This window comes from Mesoplodon densirostris, chromosome 10, assembly GCF_025265405.1.
Source record: "Mesoplodon densirostris isolate mMesDen1 chromosome 10, mMesDen1 primary haplotype, whole genome shotgun sequence".
Lineage (NCBI taxonomy): Eukaryota > Metazoa > Chordata > Mammalia > Artiodactyla > Ziphiidae > Mesoplodon > Mesoplodon densirostris.
This window is the reverse complement of record NC_082670.1, coordinates 98,886,273-98,899,790: the sequence shown is the minus strand read 5'-3', so window position 1 is coordinate 98,899,790 and position 13,518 is coordinate 98,886,273. Positions and strand designations below refer to the sequence as shown.

General features: G+C 41.9%; 1 long non-coding RNA gene across 2 annotated transcripts in view; it reads left to right on the top strand.

Moving 5' to 3' along the window:
* The window catches only part of LOC132496706 (uncharacterized), a 134,275-nt gene that overhangs the window by 3,769 nt on the left and 116,988 nt on the right, over positions 1-13,518 (top strand). The gene's annotated exons all lie outside the window — the stretch shown is intronic.

The window sequence follows — 13,518 nt, the reverse complement described above, 5'->3', positions numbered from 1 at the left end:
CACGCTGCGCGCACCTGACCCGCGAGGCTGTGCGCCGCGGGCCCCTGGCTCCCTCGGAGCTGCGTTCCCGGGCACAGCCTGCACGCCGGCGAGCACCCACTTAAGCACCCCCAAAGGTGCCCCAGTGCCCCCCCCCGTCCCGCACTTGTGCCAGTCAAGCACAGAAAGATACCGGGCGCGGTGCCCTGCGTCCCCTCCCTCCTCTGCCCCCACCGGAGCAGGACGCATCCCCTCGGGCCGCAACGTTACACAACCGCAGCGAGCGCGCCTGCCCTGCAGCAGCGCGGAGTGTGACACTTCACGTGGCCGGGGCTCGGGCCGCAGCGCTCCCGACTGCGAGCCCCACTGCTCTGGCCGGGGGGGACGAGGCCCCCGGGCTGCGGTGTGCCCGCCAGGGTCGGCCATCTCCCTCCTGCCGGGGACTTCGGGGGCGCTGTGTGCGGTCTGCGCTCGGAGGAGGAAGGAAGAGAGAGACTAGGACAAACTGTCCATCACAGTGACATCTTAGCGTTCATTCATTGGACACATATTGTTGAGCCCCTACCCTGTGCCAGGCGTTGTGCCCGTTGCTAGATAAACTGTGGGCGAATCGAACACAGATTCTGCCCTTGAACTCACAGGAACGTCTGAGAAGAGGTTCCGCTGGGCAGTGAGGGGAAGGCAGCCCTGGGAAAATTATATCGGTGCCACCGAGGGACAGAGGGGAAAAAAAAGAAAAGATAGGAAGTGTGTGTGGTTTTGTTCTTATTTTTAAAAATTTTTTTAAATTTAATACGAACAAAGATGCCTGGGCAGAGGAGGAGAGGGGAGAAGTTAACCCATTGCCCGGAGCCTGGGGCAGAAAGGCCTCCTCCAAGCGGCCCCAGATCTCCGCAATCTCACTTGGGCCGCGGGAGGCCCCCCCCACCACCTCCCCCGGAAAAGTCCGGCCTCTGTGACCTTCTAACTGCCTGGAGCAGGGAAAACAGCTGAAACTCTAAGCCCGCGGTGTGAGCAGCGCTGATGCAGTCAGAGGAGGGAGCCAGTGGAAATTCATGACTAAAATAAGGCCTGGCTGGGGATTTCACTGACCTCTGTGCTGCCCTGCCCTGCAAGATCGGGGAGTTGAGAGATGACTGTAAGCCTTTCCCACCACGCCTCGGGTCAGTCACCCCGCTGCGGAGTGACCTGGCTGTGGGAAAGATTGAAAAAAATGGGGTTAACGCTGGGCGCGGGTGAAGATTAGCCTCGGCTGCAGTTTGGGGGCTGGGGTGGGGTCAGTCTTAATTGCCAGTGCCCTTGACAACCTAGAGAACTGGGATTCACACTTCGACCGAACTGGGAGTGGATTTCCTTCAGGTCGTTTTGGAGAGCTCCCACTTCCTGTTTATGTTTCACAAGCGTCAAACTCATTAGCAAGTGTGAGAAGTGCCTCCTTTTCTAACTGCTGACTGGCTTGACCTCACTTGGTTCAGCATCCCTCCCTCCTGGAATGTACTTTTACTGGCTTTTGTTATCAACCATCTCTCCGGAGGCTTCCTGCGGAGAGGTGGGCAGCAGGGCCACAGGCAGGAGGGGACTGGAGTCGCTCCTGGGTTTGTGCTTTCAGTCTAAGGGGACCTGCTCCATTGTGAGACTTTAATAAGGGTGAAGAGTTGTCATGACTGCGTCCAAACCACAGCTCCACAAGGAAATAAGTACTGGGGAAGGAAGGAACATATGTCCCCACGGCTGTGACCCCCCCCCTCGGCCCCGCCCAAGCCAGGAGTGAACCCAAACAGTTCAGATTCCATGGCTCAGGTCTCAGTATCATTCCTAGAATGCTTTGAAGTTATCGATACTTTTTGCCCTTACCTGACCTACAATTGGAAATAACAAAATATATCATTTCCTACTTTTTGTTTGTTCGAAATGTACTCTCAAGCATCAAGAATTCTCTCCACCTAACCAAATTTCTACCATATCCAGCTTATGTTACATTTTTAAATTAATTAATTAATTAATTAATTTGTTTTTGGCTGCATTGGGTCTTCGTTGCTGCACGGGGCTTTCTCTAGTTGTGGCGAGCGGGGGCTGCTCTTCATTGTGGGGCTCGGGCTTCTCTCTGCCGTGGCTTCTCTTGTTGTGGAGCACAGGCTCTAGGCGTGCGGGCTTCAGTGGTTGTGGCACACGTGCTCAGTAGTTGTGGCTGGTGGGCTCTAGAGCTCAGGCTCAGTAGCTGTGGTGCATGGGCTTCGTTGCTCCGCGGCATGTGGGATCTTCCCGGACCAGGGCTTGAACCCGTGTCCCCTGCATTGGCAGGCAGATTCTTAACCACTGTGCCACCAGGGAAGCCCCGCTTATATTACTTTTAATGTTTTTCTTTTCTCAATAGCTTATGATTATTTTTTATTGATTAAAATAAAATAATTCCTTCCCCTCATGCATCTTTCCATCCAGAAGAATCTTAATATTTCAGTCTGTCATCTTTTGTAGATAATTGTTTAGTGCTTACTGTGGGCTAGTTTTTGGACTGTATGTAAAAACATTGCACATGTTAATTTACTTCTCACCACCACCTTATAGGGCAGGTATTAGCTCATTTTTGCATACATTTAACACATATTTATTGAGAACCACTGTGTACCAGGCACTGAACTAAGTCCTAGGAATATATAACGTGTCCTCTTGAGGAAATTGAGGCTCGGGAGGTTAAATTACCTGCCCCAGATTATATAGCCTGAGAGTAGATCTGGAACTAGACCCCAGGTTTGTTGGGCTCCAAAGCTTGTGCTCTTAATCACTGTAGTTACGGCTGCCTGGTAGGGTTGTCTGGGTTGCACACTGCTCAACTCCAGGGGGAGCCATTCACATTGCAGTCTGTGTGAAAACATCCTCTAGAGTTGTGCAAGGCAGCACTGAGCAGCTGCGCTGAGTAATCCTGACATTTTGTAGCCCTCTCCTCTGTTTTGTTTCTTCTTAGTGTACAGAGAACATAATTTTGCACAAGGAAGGACGAGATTTTTCTTTTCTGTGCTAGTGAGGCTCAACATTTCGGTGGTCTGATGCTGTGTGTTGGGAAGAGTTAGGCAGGCCCTTCCTAGCAGGAAGTTAGAGCCCACAGCCCCCTCCCTGTACGTACCCACACCTTTCTTGCCCAGATATCTATCACTTTTTGCCTATTGATGAAGTCTCACAATCTTTTTTATCACAGTTCACAGTAAGAAATACATTTTACATTATGGCTAAACACGTACACACACATGCACCCTCGTGCACGCACACACACACACACACACACACACACACACATCTGAAGCATATTTAAACATAGAGCCGCCAAGACTTGGCTGGGCTATAGTAATAAGCGACCACTATTCTGTCTCTCACACTCTGAGCAACGATTTCTCACTTAAAGAAAAACTTAAACCATTTAGGAAGAAGCCAACCCAATGTACTTCAGATGAAAACTTTACAAAATAGTATCTCTTTGATATATTCTTTCTGATATATTCTGGTCTTGTCTAGTAAATTTTAAAAAATATTTTGATCTTACTGAATTGATTTTTTAAATTTTATTTATTTATTTATTTTTGGCTGTGTTGGGTCTTCGTTGCTGCGCACGGGCTTTGTTTGGTTGCAGCGAGCGGGGGCTACTCTTCATTGCAGTGCGCGGGCTGCTCATTGCGGTGGCTTCTCTTGTTGCGGAGCACAGGCTCTAGGCATGCAGGCTTCAGTAGTTGTGGCACATGGGCTCAGTAGTTGTGGCTCGCAGGCTCTAGAGCGCAGGCTCAGTAGTTGTGGCGCACGGGCTTCGTTGCTCCATGGCATGTGGGATCTTGCCAGACCAGGGCTCGAACCCGTATTCCCCTGCACTGGCAGGCGGATTCTTAACCACTGTGCCACCAGGGAAGCCCCTGACTTGATTTTTCAATCCACCAATAAATCCCGATCTACAATTTGGAAATATGCTCTGCCCTAGAGATAGTGTGGGAATTTTGGCTTGTCCCCACCAGAAAAACGTCAACAGCATCTACACCCTTGCAGATCTTCCTAAGGCACTTAGAGAAATGTTAAATAAGACTGCAGATTCAGGATGAATTCAACGGTATAGATGTCTCCTTTCAGGACATCTTTGCTTTATGCTCAATTGTAGGAGTAAAATATTCAGAGTTTTGTCAGTATGTATCATGTTATGTGTTGGTGAGATGTAGTTCCTTCATCCAGTTGAGGAAGTTTTCTGCTGTTGCTAGTTTGCTGACAGAGACTATCATAAAAGGATGTTGAATTTGTCAGATACTTTTTCTGCATCCAACGAGATAATCATGTGGCTTTTCTCTTTCATTCTGTTAATACCATGAATTACAATTTTTTTTAGCGTTCAGTCAACCTTGAATTCCTGAGGTAAGCCTCTCTTGATCAATGTAGTATTTTTATTGTGAGATTTAATTAGATAATAATATATATTAAGGATTTTCATGTCTATGATTGTGAAGGGTATTCATCTGTAGTTTTTCTTTTCTTGTAATCTTTGTCAGCTTTTAGTATCAAAGTAATGCTGTCTTCATAAAACAGTTTGGGAAATATTCTCTCTCTTTTCTGAAAGACCTTAAGTAGGACTGGTACCATTTCTTTCTTAAATATTAGGAGGAGCTACTTGTAGGCCTGGAGTTTTCTCTGGGGGAATGCTTTTGCCATGAATACATTTTAATAGATTTCAGCCTATTGAAAATTTTTATTTCTTCTTTTAACAGTTTTGGTAATTTTTGTTTTTCAAGAAATTTGTCTCTTTCATTTAAAGTTGTGAATATATTGGTATAGTGTTATCCTTTTAATGTTTATATAATCTATAGTGATAAACGCTTTTTACTTCTTTTAACATTTTTATTAGTTATTTTCTTTCTTTGTTTTTTCTTAATCATCTTGCCAAGAGGCTTATCAGTTGTATTAATCTTTACAAATATCCAATTTTGGATTTGCTGATTTTCTCTGCTGTCTGTTCATCTAATATTCCATCAATTTTCTCTCTTATTTTTCCTATTCCCTTTCTTCTGGTTATTTTATATTTAATTTGTTCTACTTTTTCTAGTTTCTTTTGATGCAAAGTAATATCACTGATTTTAAATCTTTCTTCTTATTATAAGTATTTAAAGCTAAAGAATTTCCTCTAAGCCCTGCTTTCACAGCATCCCACAATATTTGGTATTTGAATTTTCCTTATCATTCAGGTCAAAATATGTTGTATTAGTCTTTGTGATTTTTCTTTGATTCATGGGTTATTTAGAAGGGTAATGTTTAATTACCAAATATTTGTGAATTTTCCAGATAACTTTTTCCTTTTTCTTTTGAAATAATTTTAGAATCACAGGAAGTTACGAAAATAATATAGAGAAGTTTCATGTATCCTTTACCCAATTTCCCCCAATGGTAACAGCTTACATGACATGACACAATATTGAAACAAGGAAATAAGCATAGATACAATCTACAGAGAGTTTTCAGTTTTCACCAGTTTTACATGCACTCACTTATGTGTGTGTTTGAGTCTGTATGTGTAGAGTTCTATGCAGTTTTATCACGTCTGTTACACGTCTGTTATCACATCTGTGTAACAACCACCCCATCAAGATGCAAAACTGTCCTATCACTGTGAAGTCCCCTGTTGCTACCTCTTTATTGTCATACCTATTCCCTTCTCTTCTCCCATCTCTAATGTCTGGCAACCACTAAAATGTTCTTCATCTGTAGTATCATGTTAAGAATATTATTAAAATGGAATCATATATTATGTAACCTTTTGAAGTTGAATTTTTTTTCTGCTCAGCATAATTCTCTTGAGATCCATTCAAGTAGTTATGTGTATCAATAGTGTTTCTTTTTTATTGATGAATAGTATTCCATGATGTAGATGTGCCACAGTTGTTTTAACTATTCATCCGTTCAAGGACATTTGAGTTCTTCTTTTTGTTGTTGTTGTTATTAGAAATAAACCTACCATGAACATTTTTCTACATGTTTTTATGTAGGCACAAAAAGCTTTCTTCTCTGGGGTAAATGCCCAGGAGTATAATTCCTGGTCATATACTAATATATGTTTGTTTGTTTTTTAAGAAAATGACAAACTATTAGCCAGAGTAGCTGTACTATTTTATGTTCCCAGTGGCAATGTTTGAGAGATCTAGTTTCTCTGTATCCCAACCAGTATTTGGTATTGTCACAATTTTTTTTTTTTTTAGCTTGTCCTAATAGGTGTGTAACGCCAGGTATCTTTTTATATTGGTTTCTAATTTATTACCATTGGGTCAGAAGACATACTCTATTTTATTTTAGTTCTTTGACATTTGTTAAGATATCTTTCATTGCCCAGCATATAGTCTATGTTGATGAATATTCCCTGTGGGTTTGAAAAGAATGTGTATTCTGTAGTTCTTGGGTACAATATTTTATCAAGTCATTTGGGTCAAATTGGTTGACAGTGCTGTTCAAATATGTCTCTCTACTGATTTTTTTGTCCATTGTCCTACAATTACTGAAATAGGAGTAGTAAAACCTCTCCAACTATGCTTGTAGGTTTGTTCGTTGCTGTCAACTTCTGTTTTATACATTTTGGAACTCTATTCTTAGTTGCATACACATTTAGGATTGATAGGTCTTCCTGATGATTTTATTCCCTTGTCATTAAAATTTTTCCTCTTTCTTTTCAGTAATATTATTGTTTTGAAGTATGCTTTGTCTGATATTAATATACCCACACTTGCTTTTTTATACTTAGTGTTTGCATGATATATGTTTTTCTACCCTTATGCTTTCAACCTGTGTCTTTATAATTGAATTGTATGTTTGTAAACAGCATATTGTGGGATTTTGCTTTTATAGCAATCTGACAATCTCTGCCTTTTTATTGGAGTGTTTAAAATATTAATATTTGAGGTAATTATTAACATGATTGGGTTTAAATCTCCCATCTTGGTATTTATTTTCTACTTATCCCATTTGTTCTTTGTTTCTGCTCCTCCTTTCCTGCCTCCTTTTGAATGTGTTGAATTTTTTGATCATTCCATTTTATCTCCTTTGTTTAAGTGCACTTCTTATTTATGTATTTATATTTTTAGCTTCACTGGATCTTCGTTGCTGCTCATGGGCTTTCTCTAGTTGCGTCGAGTGGGGGCTACTGTTCGTTGCAGTGCGCAGGCTTCTCATTGCGGTGGCTTCTCTTGTTGTGGAGCACTGGTTCTAGGCACGCGGCCTTCAGTAGTTGCAGCACGCAGGCTCAGTAGTTGTGGCTCATGGGCTCTAGAGCGCAGGCTCAGTAGTTGTGGCGCACAGGCTTAGTTGCTCCGCGGCATGTAGGATCTTCCCAGACCAGGGCTCAAACCCGTGTCCCCTGCACTGGCAGGCGGATTCTTAACCACTGTGCCACCAGGGAAGCCCTAAGTACACTTCTTTATGGTATATTCTAGTAGCTGTTGTAGGGCAGTAGTTCTTAAACTTTACCTGCATTAGAAACTGCTGGAGGTCTTATTAAAACACAGATTTCTGGGCCATACCCCCATAGTTTCTTATTCTGTGATAGAGCTCAAAAATTTGCACGTGAGTTCTCAGATGCTGATGATATATATCTGGGAAGCATACTTTGGAAATCTCAGCTCTAGAGATTATGCTCTGTATCTTTAAGTTACCACAGTTTACCTTCAAATAATATGCTAAAAAATGCTACTATACAACTTGACAGATGTATAAGAACCTCACAACAATATAATTCTATTTATTCCTCCTCTTGACCTTTGTGCTCTTGTTATCTTACACTTTACATATGCTATAACTGTCACAATATTTTGTGTTTGTTTTTATTGTTTCTTGTTTGCTTTAAACAGTCAATAGTCTTTTAAAATGTTATTCATTCACAGATAGATATAGACGTAGACATATTACTTTGAAAAGGCCTTTGACATTTACCCATGTATGTATCCTATCTGATGCTCTTCACTTCTTCCTGCAGATCTGAGTTTCCTTCTGGTTTCCTTTCTGTTCATTCTGAAAAGTGAATGTTAGCTTTTCTTGACGTGTTGGTCTGCTGTAGATGAATTCTCCCAAATTTTCTGCCTGAAAATGACTTTATTTCATTTTTACTTTTGAAGTATATTTGAAATATGTTTTCACTGGATATGGAATTTGACAAGTGTTTTTCTTTTAGCATTTTAAAGAGGTTCTATTTTCTTCTGGCCTCCACTGATTCTATTGAAAAGTCACCTGTTCTTGGTATGTTAGCCGTAAATTTATGTCTTCTTTTCCCCTCTGGCTGCTTTGCAGATTTCCCACTTACTGTTGCTTTTCAGCAGTCTGGCTAGATTTATTTAGGTGTGGTTTTCTCTGTGTTTAGTCTGTGTGGCATGTGCTGAGTTTCCTGGTTTTGTGAGCTGATATTTTTCATCAGTTTGTATAAGTCTTAGGCAATAAAACTTCAGTGATTTCTTCTGCCATGTTGCCCCCTTCTCTTATTTCTGGGATACCATTTACATGTATGTTGGGTTGTTTGAGATTAGTTCAAACATTGTCAGATGCTCAGTTTCCTTTGCTGTTGAGTCAGCTACTAAGCTTATATAATGAATTTATTTGTGATACTGTGTCTTTCATTTCCAGCATTCCCATGTGGTTCTTTTTTCTAGTTTCCACTACTCTGTTGAAATTCCCCATCTCTTCATGCATGTTGCCTTCCTTTCCATGAATTTTTTTTTTTTTTGAGGTACGCGGGCCTCTCACTGTTGTGGCCTCTCCCGTTGCAGAGCACAGGCTCCAGAGGCGCAGGCTGAGCGGCCATGGCTCATGGGCCCATCCGCTCCGCGGCATGTGGGATCTTCCCAGACCGGGGCACGAACCCGTGTCCCCTGTGTTGGCAGGTGGACTCTCAACTACTGCGCCACCAGGGAAGCCCCCATGAGATCTTTTAATAGTTTTTTTTTTTTTTTTTTTTTTTTTTTTTTTTTTTTTTGCTGTACGCGGGCCTCTCACTGCTGTGGCCTCTCCCGTTGCGGAGCACAGGCTCCGGACACACAGGCCCCGCGGCCATGGCTCGCGGGCCCAGCCGCTCCGCGGCATGTGGGATCCTCCGGGATCGGGGCACGAACCCGTGTCCCCTGCATCGGCAGGCGGACTCTCAACCACTGCGCCACCAGGGAGGCCCCTTTTAATAGTTTTATATCATAGGAATTTTGTATTTTAATACCCCAGTTTGATAATTACAACCTCTGAGCTATTTCTGGATCTGGTTCTACTGTTTCTTTCTTATATTAACCATGAGACACATTTGCTTCCTTTTCCATAGGTCTTGAATTTCTTATTGCATGGTGAATATTTCGTAGGAAAGAGAAGTAAAATACAAAGTAAATAATATATACCTCCAAAAAGAGCAAGGCTCTTCTTCCACGAGAGGCTGAGCCAATCTAACCTATACTTGATCTGGATCTGGGCTTAATTGTAGCTTTAATTAGACTCACTTGACTACTGCTTTCAAATGTTTTGAGGGTGAGGTAGGACTTCCCCTTCAGCAGGGGCTGGGATCTGAGCACTGGCAAGATTTTTGAGATGTGCCTATTCTTCAAAACCAAGCTAACAGGTTTCAGACCTGTGGGAGGTCTCTCCCTGCTCTACTGCCCAGCTGATAGCTTTTTGATTTCTCTTTGACCTTTGTCCCCTGCTTTCTGCACCCGCTGGAGATCTCTTCCAGACTTTTTGCTCCTTGCAGGCCTTAGCAGCTCCCTAGACTCTGTGAAATGCCTCAAGGAGTCCTCCTCAGCCCTTCTTCCCTGCCCACAACTTTGGTGAACTACTTCCAACCCTGTGTGAAGGCTCCTAGGACAGTTTAGGTGGGTAGGTGCAGACTCACTTTGTGGCTACGGCTCCTCAGCCCAGAGGCAGCCATTACAAGTTTGGTGAAACTTCAGCTGAGTTCTCCTTATCCCCACCAATCACAAACTCTTCTTCCTTCTGCCATTCCACCAGAGGCAAAAGTGGCTCTGAGTCTCTTTTCTCTTATGGAGAGCTTGTCACTTTGAGTTTAGTTCATTTACATTTTTTGGTGCCCTCAGTTCTCTGATGGGTTTTAAAAGCCATTGATTATTTGAGGCTTCCCTGGCTTGTTTTGGTTGTTAGGGTGAGAATGACAGTCTCTTACAACTCTGTACCTCTGACCTGTAAGCAGAAATTGCCCAGATAACTGCCTCTTATTAAAGATGAGAAGGTGTGTAGGGATCAGAAGGAAGAAACCAACTGGTAGTAACTGAACATTTGAAAGATGAAACCAGCGCAGGGAGCCGACAAAATAGAGGATAGTAAAGGTTTGCACTCAGATCTGTCAAATAGGTGCTAAAGTGCTCATCTCACACACACACACACACACACACACACACACACACACACACAGAGGCTAAGGCAAAGAAGAAGGAAGAGATGCTTTGGGCACCCAACAAGTGACATTTATTTCGAAGAAAGGACTTGCACCGAAGTCTGTTGTTTTCCTCTTTGGAGAACGTCCCCCTCCCTCCTATGTCTCTTAGGGCAGTGATTCTCACATTTCACTCTGCATACAAATCTCCTGAGCATCTTGTTAAAATTCAGATTCTCTCCCTCTAGATCTGGGGCTGGGCTTGAGATTCTGCATTTCTAACCAAGCTCCCAGATCATACTGATGATATATGAATAGCAAGGTCCTAGAGAATGTACACCTTCATTTGTGGGTGGGAATAAAAATGGAACTTAGAGTCATGCAAGGTGCAGAGAAAAGTGACATTTTAGTATTGAGGAAACCTTGTGAGAGGCAGGCTTCTTTGGATGGGGTTTTAAGTTTTTCTTGAAGTGGGCAGATGCCATGCTGGGAGCTAGGGTCAGAGGTGGTTCATTGCCATAAGAAACCAGGCTTTTTATACCTCTGGTCTCAGAACTGCCTAAGTTCGTGGAGCACCAGCTCCATGGGGAGAGAAGGATGAGGAGAGGATATGGGGAGAGGGTTTGGGTAGCATTAGGGAACCCAGCCAAGTTTGGCTGAGTGGTACCAGCAGTGACAACTGCAGAGAACACTCACTGAATGGTTATAAATTAGCACCTGAATCCCACCTCGCCTTCCAGTGACCAGGTTTGTTTGTTTATTTGCACCAGAAGAGACTCACCAATTGAAATTTTATAGCTCTGATATTAGCTATTGGTCCTACATTATATACAGAACTCATTCATGCATCATAAGAAGAGAGAATTAATTTTCCCTCATTTTCTGCACTTACCAATGCAGCGCTAATGTCAAACAAAGATGATTAGGGTCCAGACCACCTTTTAGGAAGAAAGCGTGGAGAAATCTGGAAAATAATGACAAACCAGCTGAAGAGAAGGATTCAATTTAATAAAACTTTACCACTCACAGACATTCAGAGGGAGGTAGTCTGAGGTATGAGTAGCAACTAATTAAAGAAAATTTAAGGGGTTGTATTTATTTAACCAAAACATTTACAGTCAGCCCTCTGTATCTGTGGGTTCCACATCTGCAGTTTCAACCCCACCACCCAAAAAGAATTCCAGAAAGTTTCAAAAAGCAAAACTTGACTTTGCCCCTCACTTGCCACTGTTTACATAGCATTTACATTGTATTTGGTGTCATAAGTAATCTAGAGATGATTTAAAGTTTACAAGAAGATGTGCATAAGTTATATGCAAATACTACACCATTTTATGTAAGGGACTTGAGCATCCTCAGATTTTAGTATCTGTGGGGGTGGGAGGTGTCCTAGAACCAATCCCAAGCAGCTTCTGAGGGAGGATTGTACTGAGAGTTTTCTATGTACCAGACATATGCTATGTGAACAAAATTCTCATGATTGGACTCTCAAGAAGCTTACAGTTCTCATGGATGATTTTATTACTTTGAAGCATATAAGAAACTTGAACTAGGCTAAGTGAATATTGCATACATTTCCCTAGGTCAACTGTTTAATGAGTAGATAAGAATTATTCAAAATTGTCATGCTTTTTTTTTTCCCCTACAAACGGGCATTTTAACTGGAAAATAATTTGTTCTCTTAAGTACTTAAGCCAAGTTTTTTCAGACATCACTCACACTATTTGTTTTCTTGAGTAGGGCCCTTTCTTTTCTCCCATGGCAGGGACAAATTTGAGGCTGACCAGTAGCCAATTATCACAGTGTTCTAGAAGGGTAAGACTTTCACTAAATGGGGATTGATAAATGAGGCTACGAGGTCCAAGAAAGCTGGATAATATTGTTAGAGGTTAGAGCCAGTACTTTGGTGCAGTGAGACTGACATGGGTGAAAGTCTCTTGCGCATTCCTTAAAGCCTTAGTTTGCTCATCTGTAAAATGGGGTAATGATAGTAGCTACCTCATAGGGTCGTTCTGAGGATCAAATTAGATGAGTGTTTAAAATCCTGATGACAGTGCCTGGCACATAGTAATGACTCTGTTAATATCTGTTGACACCGTGTATTTTTCTTGGTAGCGTGCCAGTAATAAGTTAGCATATCTAAGCCTTTAGGCCCATAGATGTAATTTGGATATTAGTAGTACAATCATTTTCTCTGCAAAACATACTGAAGGTGACCTCAGATTCTAAGACTGGGTGTGTGTTATATACAAACTGTTGATTGCTCTTTGGACCAGCAAGTAGGGAAACAATTTCAGAGTCCTGAGCTTCTTGCCCAGAAAAAGACAACATTGACCTATGTCACCCTTCCCCAGCACAGTTATGTTGTCCAGAATAACCCAATAGACTTTTCTTTTAAATAAATAGATAAAATCTTAAGTTTTAGATTTTAAAGTATATTAAAAGATAAATAGGTGATTCTGAGGAATGTGAATGAATGTTTATAAGGATTGTGATGACTAGAAAAAAATTAGACCCATTTTTAAACTATCTTCCCTTAGAATCTAAGAAAAGTCATGGAAATTTTTAGGATAAACCTGTATAAATTCATCCCACAAAGAATCATGCAGTTCCATGGAGGTGTTCAGAGCTCTGTGGTTTTGTCTACATGGTGCTGAAACTTTTGAACAATTCAAACAATGGCCCAGTATTTTTTTAAAAAATTAAATAAAATAAAAGGTCTTTGATGGATGAGCCTGGTTAGTTACAACATCTGATCTGGTAGCCAACTGTGCATATGGACTTTGCCTGGATGCAGCTTTCAATAAAGTTTAGCAGTAACAGGAATTTGTGATAAGAGTAGCAAAGAAAGGTAGGCGTGTGTTTAATAAAGCTCCACATCACAATGGACTAAAAAAATAGAGTATGAAACCAGGACCATTCAGATTATAAAATGTAGTTAACCGTTGATTACGTACAGGAGATGATATATTCATTCATTCAGCAAAGATTTATTGAATGTTGTATTAATCTGCTTGGACTGCCATAATAAAATACTATAGATTGGGTGACTTAAACAAGAGAAATTTATTTTCTCACAGTTCTGGAGGCTGGAAGGCCAAGATCAGGAAGCCAGCATGGTTGGTTCCTGGTGTGAGCTCTCTTCCTGGCCTTCAGATAGGTGCCTTCTTACTGTGTCC